Genomic DNA, 16,721 nt, shown 5'->3' with positions numbered 1-16,721 from the left:
TAAATCAATGAATGTTATCCTCTTCTCCAGTCCCAATTCGCAAGTCTCTGGGGGGAGGTGACTCTTGACGTTTATTGGTCAATTCTTGGTTAGTTACTAGGCTGAATCATGGTAGCGATGAGAGCCGATATTGGCCATAAGCGTACGAATCATAACCAAGAATAGTACGAATCTTGGTTGCAGCAGGGAACGTGATTGGCTGTCATAACCAAGAATAACCACGATTAACAGGCGGCATGAAGCGCCACTAACTGTATGTGTTCGACTGGGCAGATGGCTGTCATGACATCTACTTTTTCTCATGCTATTAACTGACCTAGAGCCAACATCAGGAAGGGGTCAGATGAGGGTCCTGCTACAAAACCCTTCGAGATAGATGCCTCACATGTTGGGGATCTCGTTGTTGTTGGAATCTTCCTACAGAGCCTGTGACAGTTTCTAGCAGAAGAACTGGGATCCAGGGCCAGGGACGTCTGGAAAAAACTGCTATAAAAACCTTCGAGATGCAGGCCTCACATGTTGAGGATCTCATTGTTTTTGTTTTCATGGCAAGTTGTGGTGTTGTTAGGATATTCCTACTGCTATAAAAACCTTCGAGATGGAGGCCTCACATGTTGGGGATCTCGATTTTTTTTTTTCATGGCAAGTAGTGGTGTTGTTAGGATATTCCTACAGAGTCTGTGACAGTTTGTCAGTGGAACAACTGGGATCCAGGTTAAGAGATGTCTGCAAAAAACTGCTATAAAAACCTTTGAGATGGAGGCCTCACATGTTGGGGATCTCGGTTGCTTTGTTTTCATGGCAAGTTGTGGTGTTGTTAGGATATTCCTACAGAGTCTGTGACAGTTTGTCAGCGGAAGATCTAGGATCCAGGGTCAGGGGTCAGTGACGTCTCCTCTCCTGGAGGACAATACAAGTATTAGTGGTCTTCCTGCAAAATCTGGTAGAGGCCAACAACTGGGCTTGAGGGGCAGGTGTCAACAGACCTTCCCTGGTGGTCTAGTGGTTAGGATTCGGCCGCTCACCTGGGTTCGATTCCCGGGAGTCAGGGAATGAGCTTTTGCCCACCACCGGAGGATGTGATTTTAAAATGCCGAACTACGAACTCAAGCGCTGACGCCCTCGTCGAGAAGCACGGCCAAGGAAATGTTTATGTGTGAAAAAGACCTCCTTCGAGCCGGAGTCAAACCAGCGACCTAAGGATTGCCAACTTGCCACCTACAGTCCTCCGCTCTACCAGCTGAGCTATCGAAGGCACACTGATTGGGGACAGAACCTCAACATATCAGGTTGCTGAAGCTCCGCCACTGGCTAACACTGCTACTAGCACAGACATACGTGCTGTTTTTTTTCGATTAAGTGATGCAAAGGCAACCCGATCTTCCAATACCGGGAGGCAAATCCGGGCCGCCTGGGTGAAACCAGGAATCCTGACCGATAGACCATATGGGATCTTCTTTCCACCTGGAGCAGGCCCTTTTGCTTTTAGTGTGTGACCGCCCCCTGTAAGAACATTGGAATGATCCAAAGGGAATGTTTACTGAATTCAATTTCATCAGGCTCAACAGAGGGAGCTCTCATTTTCCTCCGATTCCTGCGATTGGCCTAATAGACACTATAAACTGGTCGTAAAGCAAGGTCCTTGTGACAGTTCTCATGCAATGCATTTGAAAAGACTCATACTATTGTATGGTAACCGTTATCCTACTGACAAAGCAGCCTGTTGTTGGACTGTCAATTTTTTATATTTCTCAACCAATCCAATAATATTAATAACAAAAAATATGGGATAATAAAAGGAAATAATAAAACGGCTAACGGCTGACAGCGTAGTAAAAGAGGCAGAACGAGCCACTTAGGAGTCGAACCTAGAATCTTCTGATTCGTAGTCAGACGCGTTATGCATTGCGTCAGTGGCCCACCTAACTGTTGGTGTTCGACTGGGCAGATGGCTGTCATGACATCTACTTTTTCTCATGCTATTAACTGACCTAGAGCCAACATCAGGAAGGGGTCAGATGAGGGGCCTGCTACAAAAACCTTCGAGATGGAGGCCTCACATGTTGGGGATCTAGTTGTTGTTGGAATCTTCCTACAGAGCCTTTGTCAGTTTCTTAGTAGAAGAACTGGGATCCAGGGCCAGAGGCATCTGCAAAAAACTGCTATAAAAACCTTTGAGATGCAGGCTTCACATGTTGAGGATCTCATTGTTTTTGTTTTCATGGCAAGTTGTGGTGTTGTTAGGATATTCCTACTGCTTTAAAAACCTTTGAGATGGAGGCCTCACATGTTGGGGATCTCGGTTGCTTTGTTTTCATGGCAAGTTGGGGTGTTGTTAGGATATTCCTACAGAGTCTCTGACAGTTTGTCAGCGGAAGATCTGGGATCCAGGGTCAGGGGTCAGTGACGTCTCCTCTCCTGGAGGACAATACAAGTATTAGTGGTCTTGCTGCAAAATCTGGTAGAGGCCAACAACCAGGCTTGAGGGGCAGGTGTCAACAGACCTTCTCTGGTTGTCTACTAGTTAGGATTCGGGTTCGATTCCCGGTCAGGGAATGAGCTTTTGCCCACCACCGGAGGACGTGATTTTAAAATGCCGAATTACGAACTCAAGCGCTGACGCCCTCGTCGAGAAGCACGGCCAAGGAAATGTTTATGTGTGAAAAAGACCTCATTTGAGCCGGAGTTGAACCAGCAACCTAAGGATTGCCTACTTGCCACCTACAGTCATCCGCTCTACCAGCTGAGCTATTGAAGGCACACTGAATGGGGACATATCAGGTTGCTGAACCTCCGCCACTGGCTAAAACTGCTACTAGCACAGACATACGTGCTGGTTTTTTCGATTAAGTGATGCAAAGGCAACCCGATCTTCCCATACCGGGAGGCGAAACCGGGCCGCCTGGGTGAAACCAGGAATCCTGACCGATAGACATTATGGGATCTTCGTTCCACCTGGAGCAGGCCCTTTTGCTTTTAGTGTGTGACCGCCCCCTGTAAGAACATGGGAATGATCCGAAGGGAATGTTTACTGAATTCAATTTCATCAGGCTCAACTGAGGGAGCTCTCATTTTCCTCCGATTCCTGCGATGGCCTAATAGACACTATAAACTGGTCGTAAAGCAAGGTCCTTGTGACAGTTCTCATGCAATGCATTTGAAAAGACTCATACTATTGTATGGTAACCGTTATCCTACTGACAAAGCAGCCTATTGTTGGACTGTCAATTTTTTATATTTCTCAACAATTCCAGTAATATTAATAACAAAAACTATGGGATAATAAAAGGAAATAATAAAACGGCTAAGGGCTGACAACTTAGTAAAAGAGGCAGAACGAGCCAGCCAGGAGTCGAACCTAGAATCTTCTGATTCGTAGTCAGACGCTTTATCCATTGCGCCACTGGCCCACCTAACTGTTGGTGTTCGACTGGGCAGATCGCTGTCATGACATCTACTTTTTCTCATGCTATTAACTGACCTAGAGCCAACATCAGGAAGGGGTCAGATGAGGGTCCTGCTACAAAAACCTTCAAGATGGAGGCCTCACATGTTGGGGATCTCGTTGTTGTTGGAATCTTCCTAGAAAGCCTGTGACAGTTTCTAGCAGAAGAACTGGGATCCAGGGCCAGAGACGTCTGAAAAAACTGCTATAAAAACCTTCGAGATGCAGGCCTCACATGTTGAGGATCTCATTGTTTTTGTTTTCATGGCAAGTTGTGATGTTGTTAGGATATTCCTACTGCTTTAAAAACCTTCGAGATGGAGGCCTCACATGTTGGGGATCTCAATATTTTTTTTCATGGCAAGTAGTACTGTTGTTAGGATATTCCTACAGAGTCTGTGACAGTTTGTCAGCGGAAGATCTGGGATCCAGGGTCAGGGGTCAGTGACGTCTCCTCTCCTGGAGGAAAATACAAGTATTAGTGGTCCCTCTGCAAAATCTGGTAGAGGCCAACAACTGGGCTTGAGGGGCAGGTGTCAACAGACCTTCCCTGGTGGTCTAGTGGTTAGGATTCGGAGCTCTCACCTGGGTTCGATTCCCGGTCAGGAAATGAGCTTTTGCCCACCACCGGAGGACGTGATTTTAAAATGCCGAACTACGAACTCAAGAGCTGACGCCCTCGTCGAGAAGCACGGCCAAGGAAATGTTTATGTGTGAAAAAGACCTCCTTCGAGCCGGAGTCGAACCAGCGACCTAAGGATTGCCAACTTGCCACCTACAGTCCTCCGCTCTACAAGCTATCGAAAGCACACTGATTGGGGACAGAACCTCAACATATCAGGTTGCTGAAGCTCCGCCACTGGCTAAAACTGCTACTAGCACAGACATACGTGCTGGTTTTTTCGATTAAGTGATGCAACGGCAACCCGATCTTCCCATACCCGGAGGCGAAACCGGGCCGCCTGGGTGAAACCAGGAATCCTGACCGATAGACCATATGGGATCTTCTTTTCACCTGGAGCAGGCCCTTTTGCTTTTAGTGTGTGACCGCCCCCTTGTAAGAACATGGGATTAATCCGAAGGGAATGTTTACTGAATTCAATTTCATCAGGCTCAACTAAGGGAGCTCTCATTTTCCTCCGATTCCTGCGATGGCCTAATAGACACTATAAACTGGTCGTAAAGCAAGGTCCTTGTGACAGTTCTCATGCAATGCATTTGAAAAGACTCATACTATTGTATGGTAACCGTTATCCTACTGACAAAGCAGCCTATTGTTGGACTCTCAATTTTTTATATTTCTCAACCATTCCAATAATATTAATAACAAAAACTATGGGATAATAAAAGGAAATAATAAAACGGCTAAGGGCTGACAGCGTAGTAAAAGGGGCAGAGCAAGCCAGCCAGGAGTCAAACCTAGAATCTTCTGATCCGTAGTCAGACGAGTTATCCATTGCGCCACTGGCCCACTGATCAGGTGTCTTTGAGCTTACACGGGACCTGTTGGTGTTCGACTGGGCAGAGGCCTGTGATGACATCTACTTTTTCGCATGCTATTAACAGACCTGGAACCAACATCAGGAAGGGGTCAGATGAGGGGCCTGCTACAAAAACCTTCAAGATGGAGGCCTCACATGTTGGTGATCTCGTTTTTTTTTTTTCATGTTAAGTTGTGGTGTTGTTAGGATATTCCTACAGAGCCTGTGCCAGTTTCTCAGCGGAAGAACTGGGATCTAGGGCCAGACACGTCTGCAAAAAACTGCTTTAAAATCCTTCGAGATTCAGGCCTCACATGTTGGGGATCTCATTGTTTTTGTTTTCATGGCAAGTTGTGGTGTTGTTAGGATATTCCTACAGAGCCTGTGACAGTTTCTCAGCGGAAGAACTGGGATCCAGGGTCAGAGACGTCTGCAACAAATTGCTAAAAAAAAAACCTTAGAGATGGAGGCCTCACGTGTTGGGGATCTCAATTTTTTTGTTTTTATGGCAAGTTTGTGGTGTTGTTAACAGACCTGGAGCCAACATCAGGAAGGGGTCAGATGAGGGGCCTGCTACAAAAACCTTCTAGATGGAGGCCTCATATGTTGGGGATCTGTTTTTTGTTTTGTTTTTCATGTTAAGTTGTGGTGTTGTTAGGATATTCCTACAGAGGCTGTGACAGTTTCTCAGCGGAAGAACTGGGATCCAGGGCCAGAGACGTCTCAAAAAACTGCTTTAAAAACCTTCAAGATGCAGGCCTCACATGTTGGGGATCTCATTGTTTTTGTTTTCATGGCAAGTTGTGGTGTTGTTAGGATATTCCTACAGAGCCTGTGACAGTATCTCAGCGGAATAACTGGGATCCAGGGCCAGAGACGTCTGCAAAAAACTGCTAAAAAAACCTTTGAGATGGAGGCCTCACATGTTGGGGATCTCGGTTGCTTTGTTTTCATGGCAAGTTGTGGTGTTGTTAGGATATTCCGACAGAGTCTGTGACAGTTTGTCAGTTTGTCAACAGCTCCTGGTGGTCTAGTGGTTAGGATTCGGCGCTATGACCACCGCGGCCCGGGTTCGATTCCCGGTCAGGGAATGAGCTTTTGCCCACCACCGGCGGTAGTGATTGTAAAATGGCGAACTCAAGCGCTGACGCCCTCGTCGAGAAGCACGGCCAAGGAAATGTTTATGTGTGAAAAAGACCTCATTTGAGCTGGAGTTGAACTAGCGACCTGAGGATTGCCAACTTGCCACCTACAGTCCTCCGCTCTAAAAGCTGAGCTTTCGAAGGTACACTGATTGGGGACAGAACCTCAACATATCAGGTTGCTGAAGCTCCGCCACTGGCTAAAACTGCTACAGGCACAGACATACATGGTGGTTGTTTCGATTAAGTGATGCAAAGACAACGCGATCTTCCCATACCGCAAGCCGAACCCGGGCCGCCTGGGTGAAAACCAGGAATCCTGACCGCTAGACCATATGGGATATTCCTTCCGCCTGGAGCAGTCCCTTTTGCTTTTAGTGTTTGACACGCCCCCTTTGAGAACATGGGAATCATCCGAAGGGATTCTTTACTGAATTCAATTTCATCAGGCTCAACAGAGGGAGCTCTCATTTACATCGCGTAGTGGGTTCAGTTTCCTCCCATTCTTGCGATGGCATAATAGACACTATAAACTGGTCGTAAAGCAAGGTCCTTGTGACAGTACTCATGCAATGCATTTGAAAAGACGCATAGTATTGTATGGTTACCGTTATCCTACTGACAAAGCAGCCTATTGTTGGACTGTCAATTTTTAATATTTCTCAACCAATCCAATAATAATAATAACAAAAACTATGGGATAATAAAACGGCTAAGGGCTGACAGCGTAGTAAAAGAGGCAGTGCAAGCCAGCCAGGAGTCGAATCAAGAATTTTCTGATCCGTAGTCAGACGAGTTATCCATTGCGCCACTGGCCCACTGATCAGGTGTCCTTGAGCTTACACGGGACCTGTTGGTGTTCGACTGGGCAGAGGCCTGGGATGACATCTACTTTTTCTCATGACATTAACAGACATGGAGCCAACATCAGGGAGGAGTCAGATGAGGGGCCTGCTACAAAAACCTTCAAGATGGAGGCCTCACATGTTGGGGATCTCGTATTTTTTTTTTCATGTTAAGTTGTGGTGTTGTTAGGATATTCCTACAGAGCCTGTGACAGTTTCTCAAAGGAAGAACTGGGATCCAGGGCCAGAGACGTCTGCAAAAAACTGCTATAAAAACCTTAGAGATGGAGGCCGCATATGTTGGGGATCTCAATTTTTTTGTTTTTTTGGCAAGTTTGTGGTGTTGTTAGAATATTCCTACAGAGTCTGTGACAGTTTCTAAGCGGAACAACTGGGATCCAGGGCCAGAGACGTCTGCAAAAAACTGCTAAAAAAACCTTCGAGATGGAGGCCTCAAATGTTGGGGATCTCAAATTTTTTGTTTTCATGGCAAGTTTGTGGTGTTGTTAGGATATTCCTACAGAGTCTGTGACAGTTTCTCAGCAGAAGAACTGGGATCCAGGGTAAGAGACGTCTGCAAAAAACTGCTATAAAAACCTTCGAGATGGAGGCCTCACATGTTGGGGATCTCGGTTGCTTTGTTTTCATGGCAAGTTGTGGTGTTGTTAGGATATTCCTACAGAGTCTGTGAGAGTTTCTCAGTTTGTCAGTTTGTCACCAGTCCCTGGTGTTCTAGTGGTTAGGATTCGGCGCTCTCACCGCCGCGGCCAGCGTTCGATTCCCTGTCAGGGAATGAGCTTTTGCCCACCACCGGCGGTAGTTATTGAAAAATGGCGAACTACGAACTCATGAGGGGCCTGCTACAAAAACCTTCAAGATGGAGGCCTCACATGTTGGGGATCTCGGTTGCTTTGTTTTCATGGCAAGTTGTGGTGTTGTTAGGATATTCCTACAGAGTCTGTGAGAGTTTCTCAGTTTGTCAGTTTGTCACCAGTCCCTGGTGGTTAGGATTCAGCACTCTCACCGCCGCGGCCAGGGTTCGATTCCCGGTCAGGGAATGAGCTTTTGCCCACCACCGGCGGTCGTGATTGAAAAATGGCGAACTACAAACTCAAGCGCTGACGCCCTCCTCGAGAAGCACGGCCAAGGATATGTTTTTGTGTGAAAAAGACCTCCTGCGAGCCGGAGTTGAACCAGCGACCTAAGGATTGCCAACTTGCCACCTACAGTGCTCCGCTCTACCAGCTGAGCTATCGAAGGCACACTGATTGAGGACAGAACCTCAACATATCAGGTTGCTGAAGCTCCACCACTGGCTAAAACTGCTACAAGCACAGACATACATGCTGGTTTTATCGATTAAGTGATGCAAAGACAACCGGATCTTCTCATACCGGGACTCGAACCCGGGCCGCCTGGGTGAAAACCAGGAATTCTGACCGCTAGAACATATGGGATATTACTTTCGCCTGGAGCAGTCCGTTTTGCTTTTAGTGTTTGACACGCCCCCTTTAAGAACATGGGAATGATCCGAAGGGATTCTTTACTGAATTCAGTTTCATCAGGCTCAACAGAGGGAGCTCTCATTTGCCTCGCCAAGGGGGTTCAGTTTCCTCCCATTCTTGCGATGGCATAATAGACACTATAATCTGGTCGTACAGCAAGGTCCTTGTGACAGTACTCAAGCAATGCATTCTAAAAGACGCAGAGTATTGTATGGTAACCGTTATCCTACTGACAAAGCAGCCTATTGTTGGACTGTCAATTTTTAATATTTCTCAACCAATTCAATAATAATAATAACAAAAACTATGGGATAATAAAATGGCTAATGGCGGACAGCGTAGTAAAAGAGGCAGAGCGAGCCAGCCAGGAGTCGAGCCTAGAATCTTCTGATCCGTAGTCAGACACGTTATCCATTGCGCCACTGGCCCACCGATCAGGTGTCCTTGAGCTTACCCGGGACCTGTTGGTGTTCGACTGGGCAGAGGCCTGTGATGAAATCTACTTTTTCTGATGCTATTAACAGACCTGGAGCCAACATCAGGAAGGGGTCAGATGAGGGGCCTGCTACAAACGCCTTCAAGATGGAGACCTCACATGTTGGGGATCTCGTTTTTTTAATTTTTTTTATTCATGTTAAGTTGTGGTGTTGTTAGGATATTCCTACAGAGCCTGTGACAGTTTCTCAGCGGAAGAACTGGGATCCAGGGTAAGATACGTCTGCAAAAAACTGCTATAAAAACCTTCGAGATGGAGGGCCTCACATGTTGGGGGTCTCATTGTTTTTGTTTTCATGGCAAGTTGTGGTGTTGTTAGGATATTCCTACAGAGCCTTTGACAGTTTCTCAGCGGAAGAACTGGGATCCAGGGCCAAAGACGTCTGCAAAAAACTGCTTTAAAAACCTTAGAGATGGAGGCCTCACATGTTGGGGATCTCAAATTTTTTGTTTTTATGGCAAGTTTGTGGTGTTGTTAGGATATTCCTACAGAGTCTGTGACAGTTTCTCAGCGGAAGAACTGGGATCCAGGGTAAGAGACGTCTGCAAAAAACTTCTATAAAAACCTTCGAGATGGAGGCCTCACATGTTGGGGATCTCGGTTGTTTTGTTTTCATGGCAAGTTGTGGTGTATGGAAGTAAAATAATGCCAAATGTTTTGGAAACAAAAAGCCTGTTGAATTGTACTACTTGAAACAAATATGCATTGCATTAACCCTGCTTGTATATTAATGCATTGTATTTTTAGGGCTTTCATTTTTATGGGCTGAAATTTAGCATGGTTGAATATTTAAGCTGTGAATATTTTAATTCAAAACATTTCAAACACATTTTCATGAGTAAAATTTCAATAATCCATATTCACCTTTCATATTTCACTTCCAAAATATTCAAACTGATTAAAAATACAACCTATAATATTCAACAGGTGGTTTTCGGTCCATTTCATTTCGCTGTGCAAATTCGCTTCCACGAATTCAGTGGTTCAAATTCGAAAGTAAATTCAACGTTGACATCCAGGAACTGCAGCCATTCATTCATAAAAACTAATTTACAACAATTTAAATGTATTTGTGATTATTATGTTTTATGTGAAATTCAGTGTCTTCACGATTACTTTTCCTGTGTAGCCTACATGCACCTCTACCGTGAACGAGATTATAATGTTATTCCCCCGATGTGGATGTATACAGATCCAGTGTTACATTTGAGTTTGACATATCTATTGGTTGTTTAGTTGCCTCAACCTTATATTGAGGCGATTGAGCTGCATGCAGTAGGCTGGGGTTTCCCTCAATACGTCAGGATGCCCCTGCTGGACATATAAAACGCTTAACGTAGCTTAATGGACTAATACAGTGATATAAAAGACCAAACTCGCAGGCAAGCAGAAGGACTCAGAATATTAACTTAACGTGCAAAGTTTAAAGCTGCGCGTTTCTCAGTGATACTGGCATAAATTGGCTTGACATTGGACATTCGCACATTTAGGGACCGTCTCTAAAGTTACATATGACATTGGTATACACGTTTCTAACTTCAATAGCATTTGAAGAGAACGACTTGCAGTCATAAAACCAACTGTAAAGTATTCATGTAGGTGTCAGGCATAATGCGCAATTTATTCAAATAAATTGAAGTTTGCTATTGAAGTTAGAAACGTTTAGGCCTATAGGACTACCAATGTTACTTTAGAGACGGTCCCAAAATGTGCGAAAGTCAAGCCAATTTTACATTTAATTATTTAGCAGACGCTTTTATCCAAAGCGACTTAAGTTACAGTTAAACTAACAATATAGGACAACAATATTAAATATGACCCTTCCCAGATTAATCATGTATGTAGGAATATTAACATGTATGTAGGCATACTTCCCCAATAAGGTGCGAGTTTGGTCTTTTATGTCACTGTATTAGTCCATTAAGCTACGTTAAGCGTTTTGTCCTGATGGAAGGGGAATCCTTGAGTATGATGAGGTATTGAGGGAAATCGATTATAATTCCGTTCATGGTAGAAAAAGTTGATAACATGTAAGGCTACACAGGGAAAGTAACAATGAAGTTAATGAATGAAACATAAAAACAGCTTTTGTGCCTTTATCATCTTTTCCGCATACTGACCAAGATAATCATCAAAAAAAACTTAATGCATGCTCAATTGTTGTAAATGAGTTTTTATGAATGAATGGCTTGCTCTAACTGTTGCTCTGGTCTTCGTCAACAACACGCGCTTCCACCCCCTGCTGGCGAGGTCGACCAACAGCAGATGGAGATTATGCTTGCTCGGTAATCTACTGCTTTTCCTGCAGTTCCTGGACGTCAACATTGAATTTACTGTCGAATTTGAACCACTGAATTTGTGGAAGTGAATTTGCAAAGCGAAATAAAATGGACAGAATATTGTCTGTTGAATATTATAGGTTGTATTTTAAATCAGTTCGAATATTTTGGAAGTGAAATATGAAAGCTGAATATGGATTATTGAAATTTATCTAATGAAATTGTGTTTGAAATGTTTTGAATTAAAATATTCAGCTTAAATATTCAACTATGCTAAATTTCAGCCCATAAAAATGCAAGCCCTAAAAATACAATGCATTAAAATACAAGCAGGGTTAATGCAATGCATATTTTTTTCAAGTAGTACAATTCAACAGGCCTTTTGTTTCAAAAAAATTTGGCATTATTTTACTTCCATAGTGGTGTTGTTAGGATATTCCTACAGAGTCTGTGACAGTTTGTCAGCGGAATTACTGGGATCCAGGGTCAGTGACGTCTCCTCTCCTGGAGGAAAATACAAGTATTAGTGGTCTTGCTGCAAAATCTGGTAGAGGCCAACAGCCAAGCTTGAGGGCAAGGCACCAGCAGACCTTCCCTGGTGGTCTAGTGGTTAGGATTTGGCGCTCTCACCGCCGCGGCCGGGGTTCGATTCCCGGTCAGGGAATGAGCTTTTGCCCACCACCGGCGGACGTGATTGTAAAATGGCGAACTAGAAACTCAAGCGCTGACGCCCTCGTCGAGACGCACGGCCAAGGAAATGTTTATGTGTGAAAAAGACCTCCTTCAAGCCGGAGTTGAACCAGCGACCTAAGGATTGCCAACTTGCCACCTACAGTGCTCCGCTCTACCAGCTGAGCTATCGAAGGAACACTGATTGGGAAAAGAACCTCAACATATCAGGTTGCTGAAGCTCCGCCCCTGGCTAAAACTGCTACAGACATACGTGCTGGTTGTTTCGATTAAGTGATGCAAAGTCAACCCAATCTTACCATACCGGGAGTCGAACCCGGGCCGTCTGGGTGAAAATCAGGAATCTTGAACGCTAGACCATATGGGACCTTCTTTCCGCCTGGAGTAGTCCCTTTTGCTTTTAGTGTGTGACCGCCCCCTTGAAGAACATGGGAATGATCCGAAGGGATTGTTTAGTGAATTCAATTTCATCAGGCTCAACAGAGGGAGCTCTCATTTGCCTCGCCAAGGGGGTTCAGTTTTCTCCCATTCTTGCGATGGCATAATAGACACTATAAACTGGTCGTAAAGCAAGGTCCTTGTGACAGTACTCATGCAATGCATTTGAAAAGAGGCATAGTATTGTATGGTAACCGTTATCCTACTGACAAAGCAGCCTATTGTTGGACTGTCAATTTTTAATATTTCTCAACCAATCCAATAATAATAATAACAAAAACTATGGGATAATAAAACGGCTAAGGGCTGACAGGGTAGTAAAAGAGGCAGAGCAGGCCAGCCAGGAGTCAAACCTAGAATCTTCTGATCCATAGTCAGACGCGTTATCCATTGCGCAAAGGACGGCACGCGTACGTCTATCAAAGCTATCATCAGTTGTGTGAAATAGACCCAGAGATCGCCGGATCGAATCCTGCTCGTCACAATTTTTTATGACTAATATTAATCATTAGTCTTTATGTTAATTATTAGGATTAATGTTATTTAACTACACATTTAAGTCCAGATAATTCTGTCATGTGTAGAAATTAAAATGTAATTTTAAACAGTAATAATAATGATAAGAGGAAGAAGATGAAGAAGAAAAAACACAGAAACTTCCAAACCCCTATTATATTTTTTTAATATAATCACAACAAGTATTAATAGTGGTAGTATTAATAATAATAATAGTAGTAATAATAATCAGGTACATAAATAACTTAAGGCATAACTAAACATAAATAAACTAAAATCCTTCCAGGGGCTTGGATACCCTGCTTTAAAATCTCCTGTTCCTGTGACTTGCAACGCCTGCTGAACCTGGGAAAACATAAAGCAACCAATATTAATAAACATTTAAGCAATAATACAAAAGATGGTATGTTCAACTACTATTTGATCATGACTATGATACAACAACATGACACAGCTGAGATCACAGAGCAATTGATCACACCCTTGTCTTGTGTATCATTGCTTTTGTAAAACGCCGCTGGTACGGTAGCTGTACATTTGTATGTGTCGTTTCTTGCAGTCTGTTGAAGACCATGTCGTGAGCAATAAATGTTATCTTTCATAATGGAGAAGAAAGCAGAAGTTGGACTCTTGTTTATTTGTTTCAAGACCCGTCCTCAGCGTCAGGAAGTATCGCGTGATTTCAGCTCTCGCGATGTAACGAATTGTGTTACGTCAACGTTAAATACAAGTACTCTACAGCGACTCTAGGGGTCGCTGTTTGACAAAAACGGAATTCCTGCATAGTGCTGCTTTAAGTCAACCGCGTCAATTACTTGAACCCTCTGTGTGGCACTCAGCTGCTTTAAATGTATGCTTAGCTGTAACAATGCAAATTTACTCACAATTGTGTGACTGTTGCAGCATTAACTTCTGGGAGCTGGATGGTGGTCTCGCTCATCACCTTAGCATTGGTGAGGATGTACTCACGGATGTGCTTGTAAGCACGAACCACCATTGTGAAGCGGGACACCCTCATTCCATCACACCGCACCGCGTTTGGGTAGAGGGCACAAAGCCTTGTGAAGATGGCCTCCACCACTCGGTTGCAGTCAGGCCACTGTGCAGGACTATGAGCCCCAACGAAACACCTGCAAATTACAGCAGAATACATTTTATTAATTTTAATGTGTGATCCTTACTCTATTTTTGTTGCTTTTTCCCCCCTTTTCTTTTCTGTCTGTTTTGCTTTGTGTTGTCTAGATGTTAATTTTTAATATCTGTGCATAGTTATGTTGTCTTGTTTGTTTTATACAAAACTTTTAAGACAATCAAGAACCTATGTTTGCTAAATGTAACATACCTTTTGGTGCTCTCCACACCTGGTGCACAATCTTCTTAGTGGCTCTGAATCGTCCCTGTTTAAGGGAGGTTTGGTGACGTGGTGAGTAAATGGTCTTCCTCTTGTCATACTCCCCCAATGCCTGCCATAGGGTGATGATCTTGACGCACTCTTCTCCAGTCAAGGCCAGACGTGGTCTCTGAGGCTAACCAAAAACTCTGCCAAGTCCTGCACGGCTCCATACCCCCCAATAATATCAGGTCCAACAGAATCCTAAAATGAAAGATAATTTAGGAACTTTTGATAGCAGCAATAAATACAAATATTCACATGAAAGCACAGCCAACATAACCCAGATTTTGTTTGCACACGTAAATGTACATTAAAAAAGAGACTGGGCTCTTACATCATGTGAAGTGTTCTCTTCATATTTCGGAAGGCCAGTTTCTGCTGATAATTGGTCCACTGGAACTACATGAAAAAGGTAAACATTTAGTTAAAAATTTTATTTTTGCCTTTCAATAAGACATATATACATGGAGGTTGCGGTAATTGTTGTCACACTAACTCTATATGAATACTTTGGTAAACTCACAGCTTTGTGCTCCAGGAAAGAGTCCTGGCTTTGAATGACGGTGCAGTGAGCTGGTGACAGGAGATGGAGGGATCACAGACAGTGATGACATGGAGCTGGTGACAGATGTCACTGGTGATGGAGGAACCACAGAGAGTGATAACATGGAGCTGGTGAAAGATTTCACTGATGATGGAGGAACCACAGAGACGGATGACATGGAGCTGGTGACAGGAGATGTCACTGGTGATGGAGGATCATTTGATCGCAATGAATAAGAACCAACCTACTTAGCTAAAACAAGTAAGTTTAGCATCAAAATATACTAAAAGTACTAAAAGTAGAAGCATAATGTACACTATATTATTGGATTATAATTTGTGATGCCTTAGTGTGCAACAATCATTTTAATGTTGCAGCTGATAAAGCTGTAGTAAACTAACATTATATATTTTGTTCTGTTTGGTCGGCTTAGCTATAAAATCAATTTTTTAAATATATTTTTGATTAATTACTTGAAATATTAGCTAGTCTGAGCCACAGGTTATTCATTTAAAACAACTATTTATATTTGGCACTTTACTTTTATTGACAAAAGACTGACTTACTTTGCAAATGTTGGTCAGAAGTTAAACAATGAACTTTATCCTCTTCTCCAGTAGCAATCCGCAAGTCTCGGGGGGGAAGGGGGGCTCTTGATGTTGATTGGTCAATTCTTGGTTAGTAACTAGGCTGAATCATGGTAGCGATAAGAGCCGTGATTGGCCATAGCATACGAATCTTGGTTGCAGCCGGGAACGTGATTGGCTGTCATAACCAAGAATAATACCAATCTTGGTTGCAGCAGGGAATGTGATTGGCTGTCATAACCAAGAATAACCACGATTCACAGGCGGCATGAAGCGCCACTGGCCCACTGATCAGGTGTGCTTGAGCTTACACGGGACCTGTTGGTGTTCGACTGGGCAGAGCCCGTGATGACATCTACTTTTTCTCATGCTATTAACAGACCTGGAGCCAACATCAGGAAGGGGTCAGATGAGGGGCCTGCTACAAAAACCTTCAAGATGGAGGCCTCACATGTTGGGGATCTCGTTTTTTTGTTTTTTGTTTTAATGTTAAGTTGTGGTGTTGTTAGGATATTCCTACAGAGCCTGTGACCGTTTCTCAGCGGAATAACTGGGATCCAGGGCCAGAGACGTCTGCAAAAAACTGCTTTAAAAACCTTCGAGATGCAGGCCTCACAAGTTGGGGATCTCATTGTTTTTGTTTTCATGGCAAGTTGTGGTGTTGTTAGGATATTCCTACAGAGTCTGTGAAACTTTCTCAGCGGAAGAACTGGGATCCAGGGTAAGATACGTCTGCAAAAAACCGCTATAAAAACCTTCGAGATGGAGGCCTCACATGTTGGGGATCTATGTAGGATATTCCTACAGAGTCTGTGACAGTTTCTCAGTGGAAGAACTTGGATCCAGGGTCAGTGACGTCTCCTCTCCTGGAGGGATATACAAGTATTAGTGGTCTTGCTGCAAAATCTGGTAGAGGCCAAGAGCCAGGCTTGAGGGCAAGTCGTTAACAGACCGTTCCTGGTGGTCTAGTGGTTAGGATTCGGCACTCTCACCGCCTCAGCCCCGGTTCGATTCCCCATCAGGGAATAAGCTTTTGCCCACCACCGGCGGTCGTGATTGTAAAATGGCGAACTACGAACTCAAGCCCTGACGCCCTCGTCGAGAAGCACGGCCAAGGAAATGTTTCTGTGTGAAAAAGACCTCCTTCGTGACGGAGTTGAACAAGCGACCTAAGGATTGCCAATTTGCCACCTACAGTCCTCCGCTCTACCATCTGAGCTAAGCTGGTAGAGCAGAGGACTGTAGGTGGCAAGTTGTCAATCCTTAGGTCGCTTGTTCAACTCCGGCTCCGTGGAAAGACAGTGTGTCACGTTATAAAAAGGCTCTAAAAGCAGCAAGGGCTGAGCATCTCCGCAAACTA

General features: G+C 44.0%; 4 non-coding genes across 4 annotated transcripts; 1 reads left to right on the top strand and 3 right to left on the bottom strand.

Moving 5' to 3' along the window:
* Nucleotides 1-1,168: 1,168 nt before the first annotated feature.
* On the bottom strand, nucleotides 1,169-1,255 carry trnay-gua (transfer RNA tyrosine (anticodon GUA)). Its single transcript is given in 2 exon segments — nucleotides 1,169-1,204; nucleotides 1,219-1,255. It is a non-coding gene; the product is annotated as a tRNA-Tyr (tRNA).
* Nucleotides 1,256-3,337: 2,082 nt separating this feature from the next.
* trnar-acg (transfer RNA arginine (anticodon ACG)) lies at nucleotides 3,338-3,410 on the bottom strand. The gene has a single exon. It is a non-coding gene; the product is annotated as a tRNA-Arg (tRNA).
* An 8,375-nt stretch (nucleotides 3,411-11,785) lies between these two features.
* trnae-cuc (transfer RNA glutamic acid (anticodon CUC)) lies at nucleotides 11,786-11,857 on the top strand. Its single transcript has one exon. It is a non-coding gene; the product is annotated as a tRNA-Glu (tRNA).
* A 115-nt stretch (nucleotides 11,858-11,972) lies between these two features.
* trnay-gua (transfer RNA tyrosine (anticodon GUA)) lies at nucleotides 11,973-12,059 on the bottom strand. The gene is given in 2 exon segments: nucleotides 11,973-12,008; nucleotides 12,023-12,059. It is a non-coding gene; the product is annotated as a tRNA-Tyr (tRNA).
* Between the last annotated feature and the right edge of the window lie 4,662 nt (nucleotides 12,060-16,721).

Source organism: Siphateles boraxobius, unplaced genomic scaffold (assembly GCF_051911475.1).
Source record: "Siphateles boraxobius isolate OS27281-9 unplaced genomic scaffold, OSU_SipBor_1 5, whole genome shotgun sequence".
In the NCBI taxonomy this organism is placed as follows: domain Eukaryota; kingdom Metazoa; phylum Chordata; class Actinopteri; order Cypriniformes; family Leuciscidae; genus Siphateles; species Siphateles boraxobius.
Note: the sequence above shows the minus strand (reverse complement) of the source record. Positions and strands in the feature narration are given on the sequence as shown.